Below are 14,780 nucleotides of genomic sequence, written 5' to 3' on the forward strand. Positions count from 1 at the left end.
GTGAGGGATACCACTCCATCTGCTATTGAGAGTGCGATATGGATTATCTCCATCCGCTGTTGGGAGGAATCCATCCCATGGAATATACCTCTCCATTCGCTATTGGGAGAGTACACCATTGGGTGATGTACGCCTTTGTTATTATGTATGTGTTGTGTGTGGCTGATGCATGATTTTGTTTATTATACAAGAAATTATTATCATTTTTTTGAATCATAAAACAGTTTTATGATGAATAGATATATTTTTATATTGAATTATTTATATTTGTTTATATTTCATGAATATTGAAGATTATTTTTATGATTTTTTTAAGGTTCCTACCATGTGTGGTTGCTGATATATTTTATTTTATATTTATTTTCGGAGTAATCTACTATTATGTAATATATTTGAAGCTTGGGTGGAAAAGACTTGTGACCCTATGAAGAAGATGTCATTTTTCTAGCTAATAGAATATTTACTACTATAAAAACAATGATTTGAATTCAAAGACGAATGAAAAGAAAATGAGGGAGTTTATTATGTAAATTATAGATAATAAATTACTAATTTATTATTCTTTTTATAAATTCGGGATGTGACAAAAACCCTACCCTTTTCTACATGAAAGGACACGAAAGCTATTGACGTAATCTTAGTTCTTGAGTCTTAAAGTGTTATAAAAGTGAAAAACGTTCTTCTCCTTCGTCTCTTAGCCTTGTAACTATCCAAGAAAGAGAAGTGAGACTTATAAGGGTTGTCTCCTAAACCCAGCAAAAGGAGAAAGAGCTGTAAAAGGTGATTGGCCTTCGCTTATTGAAGGAAGGCCTTTAGTGGACGCCGGTGACCTCGTCGGAGGAGGAATCCGAAAGTGGATGTAGGTCACATTGATCGAACCACTTTAAATTCTGGGTTGCTTTTCATTTGTACAATTTACATTACTGTAAATCTCCTTAATATTCTCTTGCAATTTATATTACTATAAACCTAATCATGAAACTTCATAAATTATACCCCCCGCTGCTCTTGATCCTAACAAACCTAATCATGAAACTTCATAAATTATACAATAGTTTAGGATTATAATTTCAATATTATTGAAAGGCATATTATACGGTTAAAATAATAAACAAACGACAACCAACGCTTGACATAGAATCTGAAGCATAACTATGAGCATTAATAAACAGTGAGATGCATGTTAGAGAATAGTATATGCTAATTAATAATTTCAAAGCAACTAAAAGATATGAATAAGCAAACGTTTAACACTAAGATCTACCAATAATAATAGTTTATCATTCTTTAAATTTTCATTAGTGTCATACAAACTGTAGAGATGTCTCCATTTTAAGATATTATTATTGTATGAAAATATCAGATGCTATGGAACCAATGCATCCTACTGCCAACGTAAGCAAGTTGAAAAAAAAAAGAGATAGTATGGAATCAATTTAAAATTGCTTCTAACATAGATGAAAAGGAATCACAAAAGGTGAAAAGTGAAATCGGAAGTAAATTAGTCTAAAACAAGTCTTATTTATATGGGAGGATACCTCATATGCCACCTAGTCTTACCTCGCTAATCTGTCGTCCAACTGATTTAAGGTTCTTACATAAACCTAATCAACATGTTTTTATAAATAATTAAACCTTATTTATAGGACCATTATCAGCATCCATCAACCCTATCACTTATCTGAGTCACACATAAATATGAAAAATGAATGGATAAAAGATTAATAAGGTAAGAAACTCCAGAATGCATCTTCCTGATTACACAATACAAGGAATAAAAATAGAGGGATGAAAATAACTTTGTATTATACTCTTTTATTATTCTAATCATAAATAACACATGAATTCATAACACACATTCAAAGATTATACGATAAGAAATTCGTCATCGAACAACAACACGAAAAATAACATAACTATGCCTTTAAAGATATATTCTAGTATTGTCTGTTTTTTTTTCCCCCTAGTGTTTTCTTTTGATTACAAGAAACATCACTATGCGATAGTTAGCATCATTTTTCTAAATAATAATAGGAACAAAAGAACCACGGTTTTCAAGTGTTTAACCTCACTAAGGATTGTTTCTTCAATAGCCAAAACATGTGAGTATGACAAGAAAATTAGCATTCAATGTGAGTGTGAACATGCCAATGCATCACTTTTGCGAATGAGCAACTAAGATATAAATAGATCGATTCTGTTTTGTATAGGAGTGTCGATTCATATCGATGTTTTCTCAATGAAAATAAATAATCTAAAGAATAATCACCTTGCATGTCTTCATTTGACACAATCGATGGAAAAAAAAGAAAAAGAATGGGGAATAAGAACTCTTACTGATAATCATTGAGAACCAAGTTATCAATAAAGTAGAATACTGAAATCAAGGAAATGAACTATCGTTTAACAATCAACATAGCCTACCAACATGATACATAGAAGAACACCTTGATGAAAGAGTAAGAATAGAAATGCAAACCAAGTTTTATAGTGGTTCGATCATTGTGACCTACATTCACTCCCGATTCCTCTTCACTCAAAGCCATCGGCTTCCACTACCAATCTTCTTTCAATGGGCAAAGATCAACTATCCTTACAACTTGATTTTCTTTTTAATAGGTTCAAGAGAGAACCTTTACACCCCCCACTATCTTCTCTCTTAAACTTTACCAACACTTAGAGCTTGAGGGGAGTTCTCACAAAATGACAATAGTGTTTTTCTTTTTTTTTCCGCTCTCAATTATTGTGTCTCTGAGCAGGGATAAGTGGGGTATTTATAGGCCCCAAATGGATTTAAATTTAGAGTCTAAAAGTGTTTCATCATCAATTTTCGGGTACTAGTGGTACTATCACTTGTGCTGGATGATACCACTACCTGCAACATTGACACTAGGCAGTACCATCGCTTGGGAGACTATGTTTGGATGGTACCACCGCCTAGTCTGGCAGTACTATCGCCTGACACAGTCTTGGAGACTATGTCTCGAAGATTGAGCCACTAGCGGTGCCACCGCCTGACCCAACTTTTGGGTCATTGAATGAGCCTTTTTCTTGGCCCAAAAAAGCCCTAATTCAGGCCCAATTGGCCCCTCATTGAGTTAGCCTAATTACGTTCTAAACCAATCCAATTACAACATAAACTGACTCGATCTAGATAAATTATTACAAAGCACGAATCATCTATTGTCCGACATGTCATTGGTTCTTTCGGCACTTCGTCCGATCTTTCGGTGCTTCGTCCGATCTTTCGGCGCATCGTCCTCTCCTTCGGTATATTGCCCAATCAGCATGTTGACACCCGCAACTTCTGATCTCCTTGGTGTAATGTCCGATCTTCTTGGCCCAACTTCCAAATTCACGGGCCAAAGCTTTCTGCCGACACGTCGATCGATCCTCCAACTCGATGTCCAATCTCCTGACATGTTCAACTCCGGCCCAACATCTAATTCCTCATACTTTAATCAATTTATCTCTCCTGATCGAAGGTAGTCCTGTATCACTCAAAACGTAGATTAGATCATAACATTATCAATTAGTTTCATCATCAAAATTCAAGATTCAAAAATCTCCCCCTTTTATGACAACCAATTGATGACGGAGTTAATCTTAACTCTCCCTATAAATATGCCATATTGATAGAACATTTAAATTTAGAAAATCATGTAATGTTTTAAAATATAAAAATACATCATACCACACATGATTTAAATCATCGTCATTACTTCTCCCCCTATGTCATTAACAAAATGGAGAAGTGCATCTAGTAAGCTTTTGAGATATGCAAGTTTTACAACGTACCAGCTAGCAACAATTTTGAGTTGTGTAAGTTTGCAGATTTAGCTTCTTTTTTTTAGATATGTAAGTTTGTAAGTTTTGCTTCTTGAGATAGGCAAGATAGCACTTTTGCTTCTCTTGATATTACAAGCTAGCAATTCTTAGTGATGTTCAAGATAGCATGTTCTTTCTTCTCTTTTGAGAAGTGCAAGCTAGCAAGTTTGCTTCTTAGCAAGTATTTCTCCTTGAAATGTGCAAGTTAGCAATTTTTCTCCCCCTTTGTCATTGTTAAAAAGAAGGGAAGAATATAATGTTGTAATTCTTTTTCCTTTACATCAATTTTCAAATCATGACAAAAATATAGTATCAATCTTATTTCAATATGGCATATTGAAATAAAGTATCATTTCATAAAATGATAGTTGTTGACTTTCACATCATTTCCTCAAAAATATCATAAATATTGCATGTATCATTCCAAATCATAAATATTTCAATCATAATGGTATCAAAATATCAAATTACATTATATCATACCATGCATGATCATAACTTCTCAACATAATATCATGAGTATTTCATACATAATTTTATTATCACATGAAGAATATCAAGAAAAATTAATTGGGTGATGAGATATACACTTCATGAATATAAGGGAGTCATGAACCAAATTTCAAATTGTGAATATCGAAAAAATAAGAGAAAATTTATGATTCTTTTTGGATGACTCAAATAGCGAAAACAAGAATCATAGTAGATGATCTTGATTCATAAAAAATCTCATGTTATAATTCCAAAAATTTACAAGAAAAATCATGTTTCGGACTTGTACTTCATCAAATATAAATGTTCATACATTGAGAAATCATCAGTAAAAGTAATAAAGTATGAGTAACCACCTATGACATGAGTTGACATGGATCCACATACATCACTATGTATGAGTTTCAATAGCTCAGTGGCTCTCTCTCCAATTCCACTAAAAGGAGAGTTGGCCAGTTTTCCATGAAGGTAAGACTCACAAGTTGCATATGACTCATAGTCGAATGAATCTAGATATCCATCCTTTAGCAACTTTTGAATCCTTTCCTCATAGATGTGACCTAGCTTATAATGTCATAGGTATACATTGTTCACCTCATCTCATTTTCTCTTGGACACACTTACATTCATGATATGTGGAGCAGTGTCTAGTATAAATAAACCATTATGCAATGTTCCTCTCGTAATGATCTCATCATCTAATATTATTGAACAACCATTATTCTGAAAAACTAATTTATATCTACTAACTATCAAACATGAAATGAAAATAATATTTTTAATAATAGAAGGAATAAAATAACATGCATCTAATTCAATAATAGCTCCACTAGACAGATGTAGGGTGATCTCGCTTATAGCTACTATAGGAACTTTTATTGTATTTCCCATCTTGAGGTTCATATCGCCTCTCGCCAATCTCCTAGGTCTCACCCGAACCTGCAATGAATTACAAATGTGATAATCAATACCGATATCCAATACCTATATGTTATCATAAGAGTCCGACAAATGGAAATTGATCATGAATGTACCTAAAGCTTCTCCAAGCTTCTATTTCACCCTCTTTACAGGGTACTCATTGTAGTTCCTCTTCTAGTGCTCATATTTGCCACAATGGAAGCATTGACCTTTGTCTTTTGTCGGGTCTTTCTTAGTACCTTTTGCTTTACCTGGTTTGCCCTTGCCTTTGCCCTTCTCAAGGGACTTTTCTGCCTTCCTTTTCTTTCTAGTCTCACTAGTATAGAGAATTGGTTTCTCTTTCTTGATAGTGCTCTCTACCTCCCTCAATATATTGAGTAGCTTAGAGAGAGTCACCTCAAGCTTGTTCATATTAAACTTCATTATGAACTATGAAAAGGAATCTGGTAGGGACTGAAGCACAAGATCCACACAAAGGTTATCCTCTAGGACCATTCCTAGACCTATGAGTTTCTCTATTCACTCAATCATCTTTAGGACATGGTTCTGAACCGGTGTCCCCTCAATCATCCTAGCGTGGAAGAGGTTTTTGGATATCTTATATCACTGAGTCCTTTCCTATTCCTCAAATAGTTTGCAGACATGTAAGAGAATGGATCTGACATCCATTTTTTCATGTCATCTTTGTAACTCAAGAGTCATGAAACCCAACATGTAACACTGAGCAAGAGTGGAGTCATCTATGTACTTCATAAAACGAGCGATCTCATCCTCGCTTGCCCCTTCCTCAGACATAGGCATCACTGTATTAAGGACGTATGCAATTTTTTCCACCGTAAGAATAATTCTCAAGTTGTGAAGCTAATTTATATAATTCGGACTAGTGAGGCAATTGATATCAAGTATGCCACGTAAGGGATTTGAAAGCAATATTTTCTAAAAATAAAGATAAAGTAGAAATAAATAACATGTAGATTTTATAGAAAAATAAATATATAAGATATAGACTTCTATCTTAATCTACTCCCACTATTTTTCTGGCAAGTTACGTGACACCCTCAGCATGTGAAACAGATGTCTTTGGTAGACTTTTAGTGGGGATCATGATCCAATTAGCATCTTAGTGTAACCTCGAAAGACTCGACTAATCACACTAAGCCCAAAAGGTAGGCAACTCTTGCCGATCATAACTCCTTGAGATTCTCATCCTATTCGGCCTCCGAACCATCATGGCCTCGAGGGACTCGACCAACCATGATGTTCGATTAAGTCAACACCATCATTATAAGATGAGTCTGATTCGATGATATACCCTCGAGGAACTTAACCAAGTGTTGGGAAAATCTTTGGGGGCGACATCACATGCGCAGCGGAAGAACAAGAAATCAAAATCCTCGATTCCCAAAGAGATGTTCGTCGGCGTGCGAAGATTGGTGCACAAAATCCGTGAAAGTAAAAAACTGTGTATAGAATAGATTGTGTTACCTAGGAAGATCGTATATCCCTATTTTCTTGTAGATCCTTAAGAGAGGGAGAGGGTGAAGGAGGTCAAACGTCTTCCTCTCTAGCGGTGATCCACATAGCAGGGCTGTGACGACGCTCCTCAAAATTCTAGGCCTACTCTGAGGTAGAGAGGGGAAGGAGAATAGGAGAGGCAAGCAAAGGCTCTAGCCTATGAGGCTCTAAATCCCTCCTATTTATAGAGGTCCCCTATCAAACCCTAATTGATCCTCGCCTAGTAGGTATTGGATCTGCATCCAATAACCCAAGCCTTTTAGATTAGTGGATCTCTATTCAATAATCTCTCATGGGCTCTTATTGGATCTCGTCCATGGGATCCAATAATTCATGGGCTTATTGGATATCCAATAAGACAAGGGCTCCGTCGGATATCTCATATCCGAACCTCTACTCATCGTAATGCCTACCATATGTGTGTGACCCTCTAAGCCCAATATCGAGCTGGCCGTGAGTCATACATGTCAGAACTCCTTCTAACTCAGTGAATTATTATCTCTGTAATAATTCACTTGACTCATCGACTACGGACGTACTAGGCCACTATGTCGTAGTCCCCAAACGATACAGGGGAATCCAATCCATTGGACTTGTCTGCCCTTAATTACCATGTACCTATAGTCCCTCATCCATCTAATATCCCAGAGACCGTATATCGAGCATGGTGCTGTCAGACCCATACGGTTTCTACTCGAGTCTTACTCTAATCGGATTCTCTTGGAGAACTCTTTCTCTCTCAACCCGAATGACCCTGGCCAGGGATTTGTTTGAGCAAGAACACATGGGATATTCCTCTCATGACGCCGAGAGTGGATGATCCTCTATCAACACTCAATAGCCCTCGTAAGGTCGACTACTACTCCCAATGACCAGCTGTACTAGATTTGGGACAGCCAAACCTATAAGTCTAGTATCAAAGAGTGGAGCACTCATATAGGACATCCTTAGTGTCTCAAGTCTAAGGACTAGATATATCACTAGGACTACGGAATCGTTATCTGACAATAAGGCATCATCAACCATCCAGCATTCCGTAAACGGATCAATCAGTGAACTCATTCTCCAATGAGCACTTGTACTGTCTCCCTAGTGTCCCTACACGAGCAGCTATAAGACCTACTGCATCCATCATATGGACGGGTATACAGCACACCAGTCTGTCCGGTTATCACGATATATCTCTCAAGTAACCTATGACCGGGATTATTTATTATATGTGTTTAAAGGTGAATCGATCTCATTTTTGTGATCTCATCATGATCTAATTCCCATTGTACAAATCCAAGTACATCACAATATATATATGCATATATGCAATAGTTATAAAGTGATATATGCTAAAATATAATAAGCAAAAAGATTCTGTATCAAGTCACACGTGCCATCACTCATATGATTGGCTTGTTGGGCACCTATGACTAGCAATCTCCCACTTGACCTAAAGCCAATCACCTATGTGTCTGATCCCCATCAGACCCCTGTGACGCTCAAAGATAATCTGAGACAACAGCTTTGTTAGTGGATCTGCAATGTTATCTTCGGATGGAACTATTTCCATTGCTACATCTCCTCGAGTTACGATCTCTCTGATAAGGTGGAACCTCCTCAGAACATGCTTAGATTTCTGATGAGACATAGGTTCCTTCGCTTGAGCAATCGCCTCGTTATTATCGTAATATAAGGAGATCGGCTCCTCGCTACCTGGCATGACTCCCAAATCTGTGATGAACTTCTTCACCCAGACTCCCTCCTTTGCTGCATCTGATGCAGCAATGTACTCCGCCTTTGTGGTCGAATCAATAGTAGTATCTTGCTTGGAACTCTTCCAGCACACTGCTCCTCCATTCAAGGTGTACACGTATCCCGAATTCGACTTGCTATCATCAACATCAGACTGAAAACTTGAGTCTGTGTAGCCTTCAACCTTAAGGCTACTACCTCCATATACTAGTAAAAGATCCTTAGTCCTTCTCAAGTACTTAAGGATACACTTTACTGCTTTCCAATGCTCCAAGCTTGGATCCGCTTGATACCTGCTCGCGACACTTAGATCATGCGCTATATCAGGCCTAGTACATAGCATGTCATACATGATATACCCTATTGCTGAGGCATAAGGTATCATATCCATGTTTGCCCTTTCTTCTGGAGTCTTTGGGGACATACTCGTAGAAAGCGATATCCCATGTCTCATTGGTATGAGACATCTCTTAGAATTTTCCATGCCAAACCTTTTGACAATGGTTTCTATGTACCTGGACTGGGATAAGCCAAACATCCTCTTGAATCTATCTCTATAGATTCTAATCCCCAAGATATAGGATGCTTCCCCTAAGTCCTTCATAGAGAAGTGTCTAGATAACCAAGCCTTTATTGTAGATAGCATTCCTACGTCATTCCCAATGATCAGGATGTCATCCACGTATAACACCAAAAAGGTGATAGCACTCCCACTTACCTTCCTGTACATACAAGGCTCATCTTCGTTCTTAACGAAGTCATAAGATCTGATTGCCTCATCAAATCTTATGTTCCAACTTCGAGAAGCTTGCTTTAGTCCATAAATGGATCTAAGCAACCTACACACCTTATCTGGGCAGTTCTTGGACACGAATCCCTCAGGTTGCATCATATACACCTCCTCCTCGAGGTTCCCATTGAGGAATGCGGTTTTCACATCCATCTGCCAGATCTCATAATCATAGTGTGCTGCAATAGCTAATAGAATTCTGATGGATTTTAGCATTACTACGGGTGAGAAGGTTTCGTCATAGTCAACACCTTACCTTTGATGATACCCCTTAGCCACTAGCCTTACTTTATAGGTCTCTACCTTTCCATCTACTCCAATCTTTTTCTTAAAGATCCACTTGCAACCGATGGGTACAATACCTTCGGGCGCATCAACTAGGTTCCAAACCTTGTTGGAGTACATAGAATCCATCTCAGAATTCATGGCTTCTTGCCACTTCCCGGAGTCTATACTCATAATAGCCTCCTCGTAGGTCTTAGGATCAATATCCTCAACATCCTCTCCTCTAAAATGTCCCATATATCTCTCAGAAGGATGGGATACTCTATCAGACCTACGTAAAGTTGAAACTTGTGTATTATGTACCTGAATAGACTCGGGCTGTAGAGTGGTGCTTGAGCTTGGTTCTCCAACCTCGCTCAACTCTATCATTCTCCCACTATCTCCACCAAGAATGTGTTCCTTCTCAAGGAACACTACTCTCTTAGCTACAAAGACCTTTTGGTCCTCGAGATGATAGAAATAATACCCACAAGTTTTCTTGGGGTATCCCACAAATTTGCATCGTTCTGTCCTTGATTCTAACTTATCGGGGTTGTCTTTTAATATGGGTAGGGTAGCCCCAAATCTTAACAACCTTAAGATCAGGCTTCTTCCCTTTTCATATCTCATATGATGTAGACACTACCGACTTAGTTGGAACTCTGTTCAAAAGGTAAGCTGTGATTTCTAGGGCATATCCCCAGAATGATATAGGTAGGTCAGCGAAACTCATCATGGACCGTACCATGTCTAATAGCGTATGATTTCTCCTTTCAAAGACACCATTGAGCTGAGGTGTATAAGGAGATGTCCATTGGGATAATATCACATGGTCCTTGAGGAACTGAGTAAACTCTGTACTTAAGTACTCACCTCCTCGATCTGATCGAAGAGTTTTGATACTCTTTCCAGTCTGATTCTCCACCTCATTCTTATACTCTCTGAATTTCTCAAAGGCCTCAGACTTATATTTCATTAAGTACACATATTCATACCTTGAGAAATCATCAATAAAGGTCATGAAGTAAGAGTAACCACCAATGGCATGAGTTAACATGGGTCCATATATATCACTATGTATGAGTTCCAACAGCTCAGTGGCTCTCTCTCCAGTTCCACTAAATGGAGAGTTAGTCAGTTTTCCATGAAAGTAAGGCTCGCAAGTTGCATATGACACATAGTCGAATGGATCTAGATATCCATCATTTAGCAACTTTTGAATTCTTCTTTCATGGATGTGACCTAGCCTACAATGCCACAGGTATGCATTGTTCATCTCATCTCGTTTCCTCTTGGACATATTTACATTCATGATATGTGGAGTAGTGTCTAACATAAATAAACCATTATGCAATGTTTCTTTCATGATGATCTTATCATATAATAATATCGAATAACCATTATTCTTAAAAAACTAATTTATATCCACTAACTGTCAAACATGAAATGGAGATAATGTTTTTGATAATAGAAGGAACAAAATAACATGCATCTAATGCAATAAAAGCTCCACCAAGCAGATGTAGGGTGACCTCGCCAATAGCTACTATAGCAACTTTTGCTCCATTACCCATCTTGAGGTTCATCTCGCCTCTCTCTAGTCTCCTAGGTCTTGCTAGAACCTACAACGAATTGAATTTATGATAAGCATTATCGGTATCCAATACCCATGTATTATCATAAGAGTCTGACAAATGGAGATTGATCATGAATGTACCTAAAGCTTCATCAAGCTTTTGTTTTGCCCTTTCTGCAAGATACTCTTTGTAGTTCCTCTTCCGGTGCCCATCTTTACCATAGTGGAAGCATTAGCCTTTGTCCTTTGTTGGGTCTTTCTTAGCAACCTTTGCTTTACCTGGTCTGCCCTTGCCCTTTCCCTTCTTAAGGGACCTTTCTGCTTTCCTTTTCTTTCTAGTCTCACCAATGTAGAGAACTGGCTTCTCTTTCTTAATAGTACTCTCTACCTCCCTCAATATATTGAGGAGCTATGGGAGAGTCACCTCAAGCTTGTTCATATTAAAATTCATTATGAACTGTGAAAAGGAATCTGGTAGGGACTAAAGCATAATGTCCACACACAAGTTATCCTCTAGGACCATTCCTAGACCTATGAGTTTCTCTATCCACTCAATCATCTTTAGAACATGGTTCTGAATCTGGTCCCTTAGTCATCCTAGCACAGAAGAGGCTTTTGGATATCTCATATTGCTGAGTCCTTCCTTGTTCCTCAAATAATTTATGGACATATAGGAGAATGGATCTGGCATCCATCTTTTCATATTGTCTCTGTAACTCAGGAGTCATAGAGCCCAACATATAGTACTGAGCAAGAGTGGAGTCATCAATGTAACTCAGGAGTCCTTCCCTGTATCAAGGACGTACACAATTTTCTCCGCCGTGAGAATAGTTTTCAAGTTATGGAGCCAATCCGTATAATTTGGACTAGTGAGACGGTTGACATCAAGTATGCCACGTAAGGGATTTGAAAGCAACACTTTCTAAAAATAAAGATGCAGCAGAAATGAATAACATGCAGACTTTGCGAGAAATAAACTATTAAGATATGGACTTCTATCTTAATATGCTACCACTATTTTACTAACGAGTCACGCAACACCCTCAGCACATGAAACAAAAGTCTCTGGTAGACTTCTAGTGGGGATCAGGATCCAATCAGTGTCTTAGTGTAACCTCGAGGGACTCAACCAATCACACTAAGCCTAAAAGGTAGGCAACTCTTGCCGATCATAACTCTTTGTGATTCCCGTCCTGTTCGGCCTCCGAATCACCATGGTCTCGAGGGACTCAACCAACCATGATGCTCGGTTAAAGTCAATACCTTCGTTACAAGATGAGTATGATTTGATGATGATATACCCTCGAGGGACTCGACCAAGCTTACCATGTCCTCAGGTCACCTGTGACATCTCTATGTCGTAAGTAAGATAGCGAATCACGATATAGGTGAGTCTCGAGGGACTCAACCAACTCAACCTATACCGGGAATCAATTCCTACTTATAACGATGGAATGTCACGTGGGTCAATCTAATTGCCTCATATTTACCAACTTAATATTATCAAGAGAGATGTTTCTATGATTTGGTCTCCTAATATGACATATCACACATATACATATTTAATATATATCTACATCGCATGCAAATATATATACATATCTAGTATGTATATAACCAATCATACCAGATGATCATGGACCACAACCTAATGTGATTAGGCCCGAGCCAGTAGGCCTAATCACTCACATCAAGATCTATGTGTGCAACGGTGCATCTTCATGCCCTGTGATCGTCCATCTCGTCCTCGTCGGTTTCGTCGACATCTCGATGCATCTTCATGCATTGTGATTGTCCGTCTCGTGGGTCCCGCTATCGCATCCACACTCCCGCTGCGCCTCCTCATGTGATTACAACTTAATGATAGGCACGCAGGCTCGACAATAAATGAAAAATATAATAGAGGCTCGCAAACCCCAATAATAATAATCACAAGTACACACATCACACGGTCCATGATCATCCGTCCACACATTATACATCACATGTATAAATAATCATCATCATGTAGGACTACTAGATAATAATAAAAATAATAATCAACTAAACTTTTTAATTAATTAGTATTTTATGAAATCAAGGACATATAGGGAATTTCTGAATGCTTAGGGGTATTTTTATAATTTGAACAAAAGACAGAAACTAAAATTTCTCAAATTCACAAGGGCAAAACTATCTTTTTGCCCAAAACCATAAGCACCTCTCCATCTTCGCTGCTGCTGCTACCGCCGCCACCCTATTGACGGCGGTAGGTGCAACGGGGCCGGGGCGCCGGCCTTGCAGGTGGGCGCCCCCGTGGGTAGTGTTGCCCCCACGGGCGGGCGCCCCCTGTGGGCGCTGCCCCTTCCATGGGCGGTTCTGCCTGTGAGGCAGCGCCCGCAAGCGGTGCTGCCTCGTCGGGGGTTTTGCGCACGGGAGCAGCGGCCACATGCGCCGCTGCCCTACGGCGTGTCACCTTGCGTGAGAAGCGACCGTAGGCGCCGCTACCCTACGGTACCTCTACCCGCTGGCTGCCAGCCCCGCCGGCCGCAAGCCTGCTGTAGGCACAGCGCTTGCGCATGCACTGGCGCTGTGTTGCCTGGCTGCGATTGTCGTTGCAAGTGGCTACAAGCACGTAGACCGAGGGCAGCAACTGTTGCTGCCCTTCCTTGTTTTTGCGTCAACGATTTTGACGTCAAAATTCTTCCTAAACACAACACATGGAGTTCAAAACCAATCATTCGCACAAACAACCCGGCTTTGATATCACTGTTGGGAAAATATTTGGGGGAGACATCACATGCGCAGCGGAAGAACAAGAAAACAAAATCCTCGATTCCCAAAGAGATGTTTATCGTCGTGCGAAAATTGGTGCGCAAAATCCATGAAAGTGAAAAACTGCATATAGAATAGATTGTGTTACCTAGGGAGATCGTATATCCCTATTTCCTTGTAGTTCCTTAGGAGAGGGTGAAGGAGGTCAAGCGTCCTCCTCTCTAGCGGTGATCCACATAGTAGGGCTGCGACGACGCTCCTCAAAACTCCAGGCCTACTCTGAGGTGGAGAGGGGAAGGAGAATAGGAGAGGCAAGCAAAGGCTCTAGCCTATGAGGCTCTGAATCCCTCCTATTTATAGAGGTCCCCTGTCAAACCCTAATGGATTTTCGTTTAGTGGGTATTGGAACTTTATCCAATAACCCAAGCCTTTTAGATTAGTAGGTCTCTATTCAATAATCTCTCATAAGCTCTTATTGGATCTCGTCCATGGGATCCAATAATTCAGGGGCTTATTGGATATCAAATAAGACAAGGGCTCCATCGAATATCTCATATCTGAACCTCTACTCATCGCAATGCCTATCATATGTGTGTGACCCTCTAGGCCCAACATCGAGCTGGCTATGAGTCATACCTGTGAGAACTCCTTCTAACTCAGTGAATTATTATCTCTGTAATAATTCACTTGACTCATCGACTACGGACGTACTAGGCCACTACGCCGTAGTCCCCCGACAATACAGGAGAATCCAATCCATTAGACCTGTCTATCCTCAGTTACCATATACCTATAGTCCCTCATCCATCTAATATCCCAGAGACCGTATATCGAGCATGGTGCTATCAAACCTATACGGTTTCTACTTGAGTCTCGCTCTAATCGGATTCTCCCGGA

The sequence above is a fragment of the Musa acuminata genome, chromosome BXJ1-8 (assembly GCF_036884655.1).
Source record: "Musa acuminata AAA Group cultivar baxijiao chromosome BXJ1-8, Cavendish_Baxijiao_AAA, whole genome shotgun sequence".
Taxonomy (NCBI): domain Eukaryota; kingdom Viridiplantae; phylum Streptophyta; class Magnoliopsida; order Zingiberales; family Musaceae; genus Musa; species Musa acuminata.